General features: G+C 38.3%; 1 long non-coding RNA gene across 1 annotated transcript in view; it reads right to left on the reverse strand.

The window, feature by feature from the left end:
• The window catches only part of LOC148224500 (uncharacterized), a 106,317-nt gene that overhangs the window by 20,685 nt on the left and 69,641 nt on the right, over positions 1–15,991 (reverse strand). Inside the window, exon 9 of the long non-coding RNA XR_015802725.1 lies at positions 9,112–9,221. This is a non-coding gene — a long non-coding RNA (uncharacterized LOC148224500). The remainder of the gene's footprint in view (positions 1–9,111; positions 9,222–15,991) is intronic.

A 15,991-nucleotide genomic window follows, 5' to 3' on the forward strand; every position in this document is an offset into this window, starting at 1 on the left:
CACTGTAACCGAGTCATCATCCCATTGTCAATAGGACATAGCATATCTCAAACTGCACTAGGGATATATGCATGCTTAGACCCAGGTGACTGAATCAAACTCCAAATATCACAGAAAGAAAGGAAACCTGAGAGTGAATAGGTATAAGTGCTATTACTGGGCCATTCGTTACCTGTTCATCCAAACACTTTCAAGATTTCTCAATTTCAATAGTCAAAGCCATGCTCTGGAAATAGCTTCCCTTATGTAATCACAAATTGGGTAGAAATCATGTTTATTGCATAGAAATATTTACTTTCAGTGATTTGAAGGGTGATTTCCTAGTCTACTTTAAAGTCTACTTTCTCAGTTCAATCTTATTTAATGCACTTTTATCATGTTCCCCTTTAATCTTTTAACATAATAATCTTTTAGTCTTTGAAGTAGACATTTTCCCATACCAATAAATTGTTCTTACCTATCTACACTCAACCTGTCTATTTTTGCAGTATGTTTTCTCTGATAACAGCCTAAAGTAAGAAGTATCAGTGACAATATAAAAGATATTTTCTGTGTTACTTACCATCCCATTTTTTATGTACTTCAGGAACCTATTTACTTCCTTTCAGAATAGTTGTACATGGAGTGAAAGTTCATGGTCAGCAGTCCATAACATTTCCTTTCTCCCTCTGCCATGAGACATTTGAGCAATCTGCATTTTTGCATTATCACAACAGTAACACAGAATAATGCTTAACCCATTGATAAAGACAAGATTATACATGAAACATTATTTACAACACTATATTTTCTTCAAGTGGTTTTCCAGATATTAGCAGAGATGTTTTCTTAATTGTGTTGATGATTTTAGTAACCTGATTCAGTCCTTTTCATGTTCTGACCTCTCCAGATTTCACCAAAGGTGACTATGATTTGGCCTATTCACACGTATTTTTTAAACTTGTTTCTCTGCACTTTGTAGGTCGTTGTAAACATATTAAAAAGTGATCCTCATATAGAACCTTTAGAAACCCATCCATTAACCTTAAACCATGGTGAAAATTGACCATGGATTCACTATCACCATCTTTTGGTTACTTTTTGATGCATGAATGAAGAACAGAATTTTCAAAATTCAGATTATTTTATATAGACATACATAAAGCTTTAGCTATGTACGAAGAAATAGCAAATATTCCAGATATGAAGTACTGGGCCACTTTTTCAAAACACTGTTGCAAAATTGTTTACATCAAATGAGGCACCTAGGCTACCCTAATTGAAGCACTCATTAAATGGTCTGTGATTATACAGGTGGTGTTTTGGGGAGAAATTCAAACAAATATCTACTGATGTATACATTTATATTGCACCATATGTTATCAAAGTCTTGGATTATTGGGTGCAGCTTATCCCATCCTAATTGAGAAAAAATATCTTCTTGATTAGGGGTTAAGGGACTGAATTCTTCCAAAGAGCGTGAAAGACTTTCCACCTAGTCTTTCACAGTGACACTGCTGAACGTAAATTTGGTGACAGATGTGTAAAAGAAAAGATAATCTTAGCTTTGACATCTTCAAGATATTTGCTATGATTTTAATATTATGCATTTTCATTGAATGTCATGTGGGAAATTTGTAATACTACTGCAAAAGTCAGCATGCAGTCTTCTTCTCACCTAAGCTTGATTCCTATTTGACTTGGATTTTGAGTGCTAAATATCTTTGTATTGATGTAGAGAATCCTCATTACTCTTTTTGTTCCATAGAATGGAAAGAACTTGAAATCTCTCAAAGTTAATTCCTGTGTGTTTCCATTTTGTCAAATACAGGTCTTTGACTTTGTTTCTACATAATGTCTTTTTAAAATGCATCAGGGTAACATATGTCAAATGCATTTATTGGCAATGCTGTATAAATTAGCAAAAAAAATGTTGTTATGTATGACATGAGAAGAGAAATCAAACTAGTATTTCAAGCATCAATAAGCTATAAGAGTTTACAGATATATGAATTAAAATAAATAAATTCTTGGTTAAGCAAGCATTGTCAAATGATAGGGCTGCTTCAGGACACAGGTAAAATAGAACACATATGCCCACAACAGATATCACAGATGAGGGGCTTATTGGATTTCCAAATCTGAAAAATGGCTATGATAATAATGTTAACATTCCACATACTCCAGAGGTTTGTATACACAATAGTCTTTAAAGCTGGGGAAGTATTATTGTATGGTCACACTACAGTCAGAGAAATTGAGTCCTATAGAGGCTAAATAGATGTTGCTCAGGGCTAAGTAGAGAGCTTCAAGTGAAGAAGGAATTCCCTGGATCACCCCGAGGTGCACACCAAGTTTCAGCACTGTGAAAGTGCTGTACCTGTGCCATGTCTGTGCACCCCACTGGCTGCCCCCACTCCTCAGGAGCTCGCCCTGCAGCTGGGGAGAGTGGGATTCAGGTGTCTGCAGGGAAGCAGCCTGCAATATCCCAGAGTTTGTAAACATGCTCAGACCCTTCCAAGCACTGGAAGCTTTGGTGCTCATAAGCCCAGGCCCTGCATTTCCAGCCTGCTGCTTGCACTGGAACCATTGGGCTCATAAGAACCAGCATGGTACAGCAGCTGCCAGGAAGGAATCTGCTGGCAATTGTCCTGCCCATGGACAGACTGGAACCAGGAGCTCTTGTTCTTCTGAGGGAGTAACTCTTTTGCATTCACATCTATGTCAAATATTGATATGTTGCAAACTTCTGACCTTCTGGAGGATTGTCCCACTTTTCCCAGACTTCAGCCAGATTTACCTCAAGCTAAAAGTACTTGAATTTGCTCCATTAAGCTTGTGTTGCTGTATTTCCATCTCTTCCAGAAGGTTTAGCTCTGTTAGTACCTCACTGCCAGCAAACTATAAAGCTTCTCCATCCAATAAAATGAACACTTCATAATAAACAATCTTTTAATGTCCACCTCCATCATGGCACCTTCTGTCAAGCACTGCCTGATACATACTAAAAATACACCCAATCTAAACTTCACTTTAGAGAAGATCATGAGGTGTAAATTTTGTTCATGGTGTATAGATGAACTTAAAATTCACCTCATTATGAAGTGTTACTTTGAATTTTCTTCCAATTAAAATGTTAGTGAAACCTTAGTAAATAACACATTTTATTCTTGTTTGCATAGAGTACTATCCTGCTTAGAGGGAAGCAGTTGACCATTTAATGTTGGTATTACGAACCTTTTTTTTATCCTGGGACCATTCAGATAGGAGTACAAGGTCAGACCAACTCCAAAACTTTAGCTGCTGTATTTAATTCTGCCCTGACTTGTTGACAGCAGGTGCTGATAGGTATCTTTCACAAAGCTGACCCTTGTTTGCTGCTGCTGCTGGGACATTTCTATTGTAATGAGACTCTCAGAGCCTGAACCAAAGGTCACAGTTGCTGAGTGCTCTGCATCCAGTTCCCATAATTAAAAGCATTTGTAAACTCTTTGGTTAATGCACCTGTGTTTTTATTTGAGAACTCATTAACTATTATACACATCAAAAGACAATTTTAGAGGAACTAGATCACTATGTAGATGTATGGGAATCAGCTGTAAAATGGAAGAAAATAATGAACAATTGTGTTAATGGAATTCATACAGTCAAGGCCCTGGAAATGACAAAAGAACTGGCCAAAGCCAGCAAATTAACAATTGCTTAATATGTTTTATCTTGTGGGGATGATTTCTCCATTGAGTTTTCCATATTTGGAGAGCACACAGCAAAAAATTGTCCATCTCTGATGATTTATTTTGTAATGTTCAGACAGTATTCCTGGAGATTAGAAATAGTAAAAAATGAAAATAATTGCCATTTTGCTGGCTGCTATAGCACATATCTTCTTTTCAACCAAAGTGTGAGGGTTCCTGTAGTGACAGAATCATGCACTTCTTGTCACTCTTCTGCCTGGGACCTCAGAAGAGGAATGCTGGCCAAGCAGTATATTGAGTATATGAGTATATTTTGACAAGTTCATAGGAGCCAAAGGTTCTAATATTCTATTTTTAAAAGTCTTTTTACCTACAACCATCCTGCTGAAATTGTCAACATCTCTGCTCAATTGCTGGGTAATCTTAACCTGCCAAAATTAAGTTCCCAACCTTATAACGCTGGGCATATTCAAAGCTAATGGTGGTGAGCTGCTCAGAGCAGGACTATATGTCCTGTGTGTAAGGATTTAAACCATTTCACCTGCAGGTTCTGTCACTATATTTTCGTTGTTCAGAAATATCTTGTGGTTTTGCAGTTTAAGGGGCCAGTGGGGAACTGCAAAGGCTAATAGCAGATGTGGGTTGCAATTCTTGCAAATAAAATACGTTGAAGCATTTTCTCTTAAGAGAAGTTTTTTAGGTGTGTCATGTCAAAATAACTTGAGATCGAGCAACATGGGGAAGTGGTTGACATAACCACGCACCCAAGCTAGGCAGATGAAGATGCTGAGCTGCAGATCTAACATATCACAGGAATGCTCAAAGGAACAATTTTCCGGTTCTCTTTGGCTGCCTGTTAAAACACCAAAATCCAAGGATGGATTGCTATTTCTGACGGCTGAGTTAGCAGCTAGAGCACATTTTTTCTCTGGTCCTGGTAAAAAACAGGATTTCATCCCACCTGTGTCCTCAGCATTTTTAATTAATTACTGTAAGTGGCAGCTTCTCTACATTGTGGCATCTGTACATCCTACTATTAGTACTTAATTGTTTCCATTGTATGGAAAATTTGAGCTAGTAATTTGTGGACACTTCAGATCTTTATAATGCTGTTCCTATGAGGAACCAGACCTTAAATAACTCTCCTTATTTATTTTTTTTAATAGTCTGAATGTGAAATTAAGGTGGTTTAAATTATTGAGACATGTTGGTACAGGACAGGTGGCAAGTCATTGGTTCCAAACTGATCAGTCATACACAAACTGCTTTTTTTTCCTTTTGTTTTAAATTAACCACTAAACTTGTGACAGATGCTGAGTAATAGCTTTGCTTTGTAGAGTTTCCTAAGCATGGACTGGGGAATGTTTTATTCTGAGTATTAACATTTCAGTGAGATTAAATATAGAAGCTGTTACCTGTGATTAGTGGCCCTGTGATAAATAAACATGTTCTACATGAACGTTTGTTCAAGCAAAGTTGACAAGTTCATCAGGGCATCTCATAATTCCAACAAAATAGCAAAGGCAGCTATGGTGGAGAGAAATAACAAATTTGTGCACTGCTAAATTCCAAAAATACATGTAGCAAGTCTATGAAATTTTGCCCACCTGCTTTTTTCTAAGGATTAGTGGAGCAAAGAATGATACATTTGTATTTAATTTTTTCCCAAACTGTTGTGAAATGTTGTGTGCAAAGTTGTTAGAAGAAATTCAGGAATCCATAATCAATTTCAATTTGAATTTTTATGCAGGGAGAACATTTATAATTGCTGTGTTTGTGTCAGTTGTAAAATATTAACTTGCTTTTAGTTTGGCAGGAAAGGTAGAAAAAAACCTGTTCATTAGCCCAAATTATTTTTCCCTCTTTAGTATTCTGACTTGATTGCTCCCAGTAAGTTTGAGTTTTTTCTGGGTTCTAACCTTGTTCTAGGTTTCATTAAGACTTTAATGTTTCCCTTATCCAGTTAACATAACTGGTCACAGCCAGCATAGCTTCATGAGAGGAAAGTTCTGATTTTGTTTTATGGCAAAGTAACTGACCTAGCTGATCAAGGGAAGCCAGTTCATGTAATGTTTCTGGATTTCAGCGAAGCTGTTGGTACTGTCTCTCACAGCATCCTGTGGACAAAATGTCCAGCACACAGCTGGATAAACCCATCATGGGATGGGTGAGCGACTGGCCCATGGGTCAGTCACAAAGGATTTTAGTGAATGGGGTGACATCAGACTGGTCACCTGTCACCAATGGGGTTCCACAGGGCTCCATCCTCAGCCCTGTGCTCTTCAACAATTTCATAAATGACCTGGACACAGGACTAGAAGGGATTCCAAGGAAGTTTGCAGATAATACAAAACTGGGAGGAACTGTTGACTCCCTCAAAGGCAGGGATGCCCTGCAGAGAGACTTGGAAAAATTAGGGAGCTGGGCAATCACCAAGCAGAAGAAGTTCAACAAGGGAAAGTGAATTTGATTCTACACCTGGGATGGGGCAACCCTGGACATATGGACAGAATGGGGAATGAGATTCTGAAAAGCAGTGCCATGGAAAGGGAGGTGAGGGTCCTGGTCAGTGACAAGTTGAACACGAGCCAGCAGTGCCCTGGCAGCCAGGAGAGCCAACCCTGTCCTGGGGACATCAGGCACAGCATCACCAGCCAGGCAAGGCAGGGATTGTCCTGCTCTGCTCTGCTCTGGGACAGCCTCACCTCCAGTGCTGGGGCAGTTTTGGGTGCCACAATGTAAGAAAGGCTTTAAACGATTGCAGAGTGTCCAAGGGAGGGCAACAAAGATGGGGAAGGGCCCTGAGGGGAAGCCGTGTGAGGAGTGGCTGAGGACACTTGGTCTGTTCAGCCTGGAGGAGACTGAGGGGAGACCTCACTGCAGGTACAACTTCCTTGGGAGGGGAAGAGAGGGACAGACACTGATCTCTGCTCTGTGGGGACACGGACAGGACCTGAGGGAATGGCCTGGAGTTGTGTCAGGAGGGGTTTAAGTTGGATATTAGAGAAAGGTTCTTCACCCAGAGGGTGGTTGGGCTCTGGTACAGGCTCCCCAGGGAGTTCAAGGAGCGTTTGGACACCAGCTTAACAGACTTAATGAAGCATTTGGACAATGCTCTCTGGTGACTCTTAGCGTGACCTTTTGCATGGCCAGGAGCTGGACTTGATAATCCCTATAGGTCCCTTCCAACTCGGCATATTCTCTGATCCTGTGAAGACAAATTTTTTTAAGTGAACTTGGGAGCTGTTTATTGAAAACTAGAGATAGATTATTTCAGGAATTCTAGGAAACCAGGAATATAAACCTTGATACATAGCAAATGTCTACACAAAGTTTTCGTGTACTTTCCAGTCCCTCAAATATTTTGTTCCATGCAGAACTAAGCTCTTCTGCCTCAGGGGTTTTCAGTTTCTCCAACTATGAGATATTTGCTTTGAACAAAACATCATCTTCCCATATTAGCTATAAGGGGGGGGTTTCTCCTGTATCATTTTGGATTCTTTCACTCGAACCAAAGGGTATTAATCTGTAATCAACCAAAATATGCATCACCAGAAATGTAATTTTTATTCATTGAAAACAACCAGCATAGAATATAGAGAGAATATATGGAAATGAATAGTTTATTAAGGAAGCAAAACTCTTGGTAAAACTGGACGTTGAGGTATTAAAAAAAAAAAAAAAAAAAAAAAGATTTTTGAGAGTAAGCTGAAGGAATAATTACTGGAAACAATAGCCAATGAAAAATTAAACTTGTAGAGGATAAAATAATTGAGAAGGCATAATTTTGATCAGGAATAAGAGCAGATAATAAAATTTTCAAGACTGCTTTTAGCTGAATGATCATTTTTATACTTTTCCTTTTTGCATGGAACAGATCTCACATGCTATTTAAATGCAATATACGTCTCTGGGCTATATTTAAAGAATATATCAAAAAGGATGGTTATTGTGAATTAGTAAAAAAGAATATTGCTCAGCTGCTCAGTTATGAACATACATAAAACACCTTTGATACTGATGGATGGCAGTGAGCATTTACCAGTGGTAAAGAAGATATTTAGTCTATTGTATATTATATGTAGCATTTGTAAAATAACACCACAGCAAAATGTTATCACAAAAGCTACCTTCTCTGGAAAAGTCAAAAACTGATTTCTCAATAAGAACTGTGAATCATGCTTGGCTGATAGGGTCATCTTCTCAATACAAAATAGATGTATTGATACTTGAACAAGTTCTACAATACAATCAGGGCAAACCTACACACAAGGGATATCAAAGGAAATCATTGCATTGTGCATCAAAGCCATTTCTGTGCCTTACTACTCTTTCCCTCCTCAGCCCTCAACATTTACATTTGGGAATTCCCTCTCCTCTTGTTTTTCCTTCATTCTGCAGTTCTGCCCTGTGCTATATACTGCTGATAGGGATTTATGTGAGCGAATTCTGAAACAGCTTCTGTCAAAATTGCCAATTTTCCTCCCAGTTTGCTCTTGTTAGGTGGGTTTGTGTATCAAGGATATTAAATAATTCTGTTTGTATTCTATTGGAGCTGAAACTTCTGCCTTTTCTAAGCTTCTGTTGAGAAATTTGCAAAGGCATTTTGCCCTTACTAAAGAAAGAAAGAAACAAAGATCTCCAGAACCAGAAGAAAATTGCTCTTTTTTTAGTAGGAAAAGCATTTATGGTGATATTGTGAAAATGTGTTTGTAAAACAAGGTTGATTTTAAAAAAATGTAGAGTCATTCCTGTTTATTATTTCTTTGAAGAAATTGTGTTACGTGGAATTTACTCTTTTGAAGGGTTTATGAAAAGTCCAACTTCCATATGAAGTTTTAAAACCCTTTAGATTACCAGTAGAATAAAAATAATTTTCAGTCACAAAACACAGCTCAACCAAATAGACTCTACAAAAATAACAACATGCAGTTGAAGTACAGGTGAAGTGCAGGTCCATTTCTGGTATAATTATCCTTCTGTCCCATAGATTTAAAAAAAAATTCTTTTGTACCAAGAAGTGCTAATTAATAGCATCTTCCCTTTTCATCTCTTTGCTCTATTTTATTCACTAAATCACAAATAAGCCACAATAAGATAGTTCAGCAGTTGGGTAGGTTTGTGTGCATGCCTGAACACATACTTGTCTGGTCACACAAAAATTGCAGTTGTGTTTTCTGCTGCTACAGAAGTTGACACAGCTGATTCCTAAAATTCTTCAAGTTTATTTTTGGTACCTTAAAAAAAAAACAACAAAGGAAGAAGAGTGCAAGGGAATAGAAGAAACGGGTAAAGAAAATAAAACATCCTGATGGCATTTAAAAAAAAAATCTTGAAAGAAGGCAGAAGTGCTCTAAAGACAAGAAATGTTGATAAAGAAAATCCAGCATGAAGAAATGTCTATGACCAATGTGCTATCTCTTCACACTGTACTTACAGACCATCCATTAATGGTGATGCACAGCTCCAGGCTCACTGCCATGGCTAGGATCCAATTTCAAGTTCCATTAGCACTCCTTACCTCTTGAAGCTTCTTCTGATCAGGCACTGTTCATGATAAGGAAATTACACATTAATTTGTTCAATAGAATTTAAAATTAGGCTCACCATGCCCTTGGCAACAGACATGAACGGATCGATGTTAACTGTTCCCTAATTTCATTTATTGTTCAGTGTTGTTCCACTTCGTCTTGCAATCCATGGTATTCATAACTAAAAAGAACAGCAAATTACAACCTCTCTGGCAGTTCTAATATAAACAAAGCTTTGGGTCTAATGGATCTACAAGCTAATTTAGAGGTCAACTTGTTGCAAAAGAGCTTCTAGTAAGACATTTGTGGCTTATGTTTAACTGAGGGGATGCAGGCAAATCACAGTTGCTACTTCACATCTGTTTAGCAGATATGACTGAATGGTTGGCCCATGTACTCAAAGCAGTCCTGTGAGTTTATATTTATGCAGCATTGGCAGTGAATATTCTAAGCTGTGGTGTGGATAGTTTGGCTTTATTTAATGAACTACCACAGACTAGCTTAGATAAAAAGAGATCTGTATTGTTATGTCACAGAGGAAGACACAGAGATACTGTGCTTTTATGTAAGAACAATGCTCCTCCTGAGACCTAACAATCTCCTGACATCACCTTCTGCTTAAATCAGAGACTGATGAAATCACCAAAGCAAACCCCTACAAGAAAGCTGAAGCCTGTATTCCCTGCTGCCTTAAAACTCCCAAGCTATTTTCTATGTTTCATGAAGAGAGAAGGCAAAGCCCTTTCAGAGGAAGCTATTGGCTTTTGAAAAAAGCATTTTGTGGTCTACCTGCCAGCAGCTGCAAAGCACATCTGGGGCTAGGGGCTTCAAATCTCATCTCCATCTCTTCTTTCTGACAACAGAATTGTTACCACTAATTAAAGATAATTCTAGAAATCTCCTCGGGCAGACACGGCCAGTTGGTGAGGTTTAATAGTTTGGACCCTTAGCCTTTTTTTGCCCTGATGTCCTGTGCTCTGCATCCTCTGTGCTGGTGTTGTCCAAGGTGCAATGCACAGAGGGGCAAGATATGAAATGCTGCCAGCAAGGTCCAGAAGAGCAGCTGTCAAGCCTGCTTCCAAAAATAAATGATGATGGGATGGAGGTTCATGCATGATTTTATGTAGAATAAGACAGCTCATTCTCTTTCTCAGTGAATCGTGGACAGTTATTAAGCTGCAGTATATTGGCCTTTAATTAGCAGGAAGAAGAACATGATTAGAGAGTTTAGGGAGGTAACAGAAACAAAGTCCAAGTAAGTTTTTCTCAATAACTTTTTCCCTTTAAGAAATTCCTAAGGATTTTTAGGATCATGATACTAATTTAAATATCTAGTACACTCTGGGTCATGCCTCATGTGAATGCTAGGAAGTTGCGTTTAGAAAACTTGTCCAGTGACGAAGTTTTTATATTTTGTATTTTTCAAACTGTACTTCACGTTAGCAATAAAAATCTTTTTTACTTTTATTTTTTTTTTCCAATGCCTTAGATCATTTTGGAAAGCATCCCTGCTGGGTCCCTCGTAGGCTGCCTACTCCTCTCATGTATAAAGTTCATGCCGTTTGTGAAGGCAGTTTAAATCCTGACAGACTGGCGTCCAAGCTGGCACTCTGAACGCTAGTGACCAACAGGGGAACTCGCACTTTCCCAGCCGTCTGTGCAGGACTGGTTTGAGCAGCCCCTTCTGGGACACGCCAGCCGTGCTTCCAGACATCCTGTTGGAGTGCCACCTTTCAGGATGCCTAGGGACCATGCAGCTGCTCCACACCAGGAGGACTTCACTCAAAATAAAAATGACAATAATGCACTCTTTCCCACCTGGAGCAGCTCATAGCAGTGATCGTGCCATTTCCTGCTCAGAAAAGCTCCGTTAGGACTTTTTAATAAAATTAAACATTTAAAATGTTGAAACTGGATGTGATTTGTCTCTTGGCCATCTGGAATCACAACCTGTCCAGATCAGATGCACGTATCCAGAGCATTTCTTGTCCTGCTGTTGGCTCTGTGCCGCTTTGCTGATTCCAATGAGATTTACCATACACATGGGCTGCTGCTTTTGTCTTTTTTTTAACCCAGCTACTTCCTTCTGCACTCTTTATGCCTGAATCTTATAGGCTATGTCATTTGGTCTTACTCTTGACACACTGAATAACTGCTGCCCAGTGTCCCATCCCATCCCTTAAGACATTGCTGCTTTAGCTGCACTGACCAACATGTATGTGAGTTTTCAACAGTTCTGCCACTTATTAAGCACCATCACAATTGTGCACTGCTGTTGTAGCTGTGCTTTCTGATGGAACCAATGCCTTCAAAGTAATTTTGTAAGTCGTGGAGTGAATTTTAGTTTTTGATGCAGAAATCTGTGTGAATTGTCCAATACCTCTTAAACAGTAACTTGTCAATTTGTCCTTCAGTGTGGCACCAAAGCCTATTAGAATTTACTTAAATCTTCTTTTAGATAAATTGCTACACTATTTTACATTTTGACATCACCTCACTTTGCCAAATGTGGTTGAAATAGTCCTCTAAAACATTTTGCTGGTACGGGACTCACACTGGCCTTCTCAAATTGAAATCTTCCCTTGACCTTATCTACAATAGGGTGCAATTTAGTCGTCATGTATAGACCAAAACCAGTTTCACTTCTGTATTATCTACACTCTTTCCCCTGCCCCCAAAAAAACAACGAAAAACAAACAAACAAAAATGACTAGTTTTGTTTTGCAGAACTTAATGAATCTTTCATCAGAGGACCAGAAGAAGAGCAGAAACAAGAACCTAATCTTAGACATTTTCCTTCTTGTCTTTGACATAAAAAGAAAAGAGACGTCTCAGTGGCCAGTTCTCTTCAAAAAACTGACACTCAGCTTCCCTGTGTTGTGTGCTTTACCTTTTCTAAAGTTTATTTTATTTTCTAATACTGCTCCTTCCACAAATCTTTCTTTCTTTGCTGTTCAAATCAAACCCAAACGACAACCCACTTCATCCCAGAAATGCTGTATTCAGCATAGAGTAGCTATGAACCTGTCTTTAGATTTCACAGTGTATCACTGAAGTTGTCTTTGATACTTCCAAATAAATTCTGTCATGTGGTTTGTAGGAGTAACAAACATTTATTTGACATTCTTTGTCCTTCGAATGTCCTTGAATTTCTGTTTCTCCAGAAAACCTTGTACTAGTAATTTGTATAAGTTACTATTGTAAACCAATACCGTGCTGAGTCTTTTTTTCCCCACAAAGTTTAGCAGCAACAACAGCTAAGTGCAGAGAGTCCTACACAATTAATCTGAAAATTCAGTAGACCATATTTCTAGATGTTGTGTATTTCTTCTACACATACTGCAGTGCATACTATCTTGCCAATGTTCCCATTAAAGATCTGCTGGGATTTGGCAATAACTATGTTAAAAAACTGTTGGAAGGGTCTCTAAGAGATAGTCCATCCCAGAAGACAAGATTAACTATACATGTTATCATTGCTGACAGATGGCTGTCTAGCATATTTCTAAAGACCTCAGTGGCATAGAGACTCAAAACAAAATACTCAGCACTCTGTTTTTCTTAACTTTTCACAGTTTAAATTTTCAGCTTCATTGTTTCTTGTCACAATTTATCCTACAGACACAGAATACCTTCTCGCTTTTTTGCAACAGACTTTCATACTCAAAGGGGTTTTTTTTGTCATGATCTCCCTCAAGTCTTCTACGGAGGAAGAAATTTTTACTCTTTAAAACATTCCTCATAGATTATGTTTTCTAAACCTCTGGTCATTTGCATTACTCTCCTTTAGACTGTCTGGGTTGTAGCCACACCTCAGCTCAAGTCTTCTACTCTGCCAGATGAAACAGAAAATGTTCATTCTTGTGTCTTGCCCGGTGTACTCCAGTGTGATGATTACTTTCTTCTGAGTAACATTATACCTGGATGTGGTTCAATGCAGCTTTCACCCTTGCCTTTCCTTGCCTTTAGATTATTTTCCAAGGGACTGATGTTCCACATCCTTTCCTTCATCAGGTAGTTTTTACTTAAGCACAGATAATTTGACTTTTTTGTAATGAATTGTATCCCAATTTTAGTAAAATGCAGTTATGACCCTTTTCATTGATAATGCTGTTTTCCAACCAACATATAGTTCTTCCCCCTAGGTAGCCCCAGTAAATTTTTAATAATCACACCTTTTATTGCATTCACCAGATTGTTAGTGAAAACATTGAACAAAATTAAACCAAGTAAAAACCCTGCATTGCAAACCACCTTCCATTTCTTCACTGAATTATTGTTAATTCCTTTGCTGAACATGGTGATACACTCTGCTGTTCACCTTCTCTGGAAAAGAGTCTTCCCAGAAGAGTATGGACCAGCAAATTCCCCAGAGCTGGGGAGCCAGGCTTGAGGGTGTCCCTGAAGTGGCCATGTCCTCACTCGTGGGGCACAGGTTGGTCCATCAACAGCCCCCCCCATGGCAAATGATGAAGTTTGGCAAAATAAGATGTGGCAGAGATGGGGTGGAGACCAGTGCTGCTGCAGCAGTGCCAGAACAGGGACTAATGGCCCTGGGGGGCTGAAACAGGAGAGCACTGGGGAGGGGGGTCCCCAGCTTGGCTGAGGACATCATTGCCAGCTGGTGCTCACAGAGACAACGTGCTCCAAAGATTGTCTCAGGAGAAGGTCCAGAGCTGCTGTCTTCCCCATCTATGATTTCATTTCTTTCCCAGGACCTGGTTTGTTTTTTTCACCTTGACTATCAGAAACCACAAAGAGTGTATTTCCTTCTGCAGACAGAAGAGGAACTTAACCCTGGTCTGAAGTGAAGCAGGGACCTCGTGATACTTTTTTGTAACTCTTTATTTTCAGACACCAACTTTTCTCTTCTTAATTGTTACAATATAATTTATATCTCTGGAATATTAAATGTTTATAAACAGAGAGATTATTATATTATTGGATAATATATTAATAATAATATCAGATTATTATTAATATTCCTTAGTAAGCTTTAACAGAGAAAGTGATCACAATTTGAACTTCAGGTGAAAGACAAACTGAAGAGTGGACTCCTTTCTAGTGTATCTGATGTATTTGAGTTAGTTACTATGGCGATCCCACCCATGTGATATTTAGTTTCAACTCACAGCTGCTGGAGTCCCTGGCATTGTTCCGGAATGTATTTTTTTTTTTTTTTTGTTATAATAAAAATGCTCAGACTATAAGCACCCTGCTTGAGGCATAAGAAGCAGCTTGAAAAGGAAAAGGTGCCTGCTGCTTAAGCAATATATTTTACTTTTAGCGTTCTTTTTAAGGGAAATGAACTAAGTTACATCTGCCTCATCTTAAAATTTTCAACTTGAATTGCACAAAGTATGTTTGAAAAAATTCTAAGCTGCTGCAGTAAAAGTGTGTTTGTTTTTTCTTAGATTACAGACTTTGAGGGTCTTCACACAAATGCTTGTTCATAGACAATAAATTGAGCAAGACTATATTTGAGCCCAGAGAGCCATTCTGTTCTTTGTGTGGAACTCCTAGGGAAACGGGAATTCTGTACCAAAACAGACTCAGAACAATTTGCAACCTTCAATCTGCAGAGTCCAAAATCTCTTCTGTTATTTTTCAAAGCTACCTTAGACTTCTGTTTAAGACCCTTGTTCAATAAAGTCTCCTCCTTTGATCCAGTCCTCACGGTTACTTTATCTGCTCATCTTGGCATACCATAACCCAGCCTCTCCCTAAGTATCAGAAGATGGTCTTTGCCCTTACTCTGTCTTTTTTTAAAATTATATGTAATTCTACCTTTGTTTTATTTTCGTCTCTGTTTTCCATCTCAAGACTTTAGGGCATCCTGATCCTGAAATAATCTAATTAAGAATATAAATTCTATTCTTTTGGGAGCAGTAGACCGAGAGCACCTGATCCAGCAGGTTACACCATTGTATTCTTAGAACACAAGAACAATGGCTAGGAAAATGTGTGAAGAAAGAAATCTAACGTGGCTGTAGTAATCAGTTCAATCTTATTTGGAATCACTAACATAGTTATGCCTCGCCATATGGATACTGTGTGATGTATCACATAAAAGGCTTAACATTGTTTGTTAGCTTTGCCATGCACTAGTTATCAGAATATATTTTACCCTAAATTACTTCACTCTCCAGATATGTTTTTTGTGTAATATCTACTAAAAATACTGATACTTTTGAAACACTATATTACTTTAGTTAACTACTGTATTACTGTGTTACAGAGTAGAAACTTAACTGGGTTCCTAATATAATTCTTCGTTTTACATGTTTGGAAAAAAAAAAGTTAGTTACAATTTGTCAGTGAACAGGGCTTTTTAAAAACAGATTTAATGCATACATTGCAAATTTGATTATGTAATCAGCAGCCTACTCATGTTCTGATGGTTTATTGATAGCTTAAAGCATTTTAAGGAATATCATGATTTTTTTCTAGTGTTCTAGTTCCACTAAGGAATTTTAAAGTTCAGAGTGAAAAGGAAGGATTGACAAAAAGAAGCACTTCCTCCTGCTGCTTTCATTAAAAATTCTGCTTGGAAGCTTGGCATGGTGAGCTTACTGAGAAACTAACATACCTTGACAGTCCAATTTCTTTGATAAAATCACCTTCATGAGTATATATACCTTTGAATACACTTGCAAAATGTTACATGTTGGTGTCTCCTGAAAAAAAAAATGTTACCAGATAGTTGGTTGGGGTGCAAATACGTAGCCATTATTTACTGTTTACTTGATTTGCAACGTACTTGTTTAAGGCTGCATTTGGACCCCA

The sequence above is a fragment of the Sturnus vulgaris genome, chromosome 3 (assembly GCF_052056855.1).
Source record: "Sturnus vulgaris isolate bStuVul1 chromosome 3, bStuVul1.hap1, whole genome shotgun sequence".
Classification (NCBI taxonomy): domain Eukaryota; kingdom Metazoa; phylum Chordata; class Aves; order Passeriformes; family Sturnidae; genus Sturnus; species Sturnus vulgaris.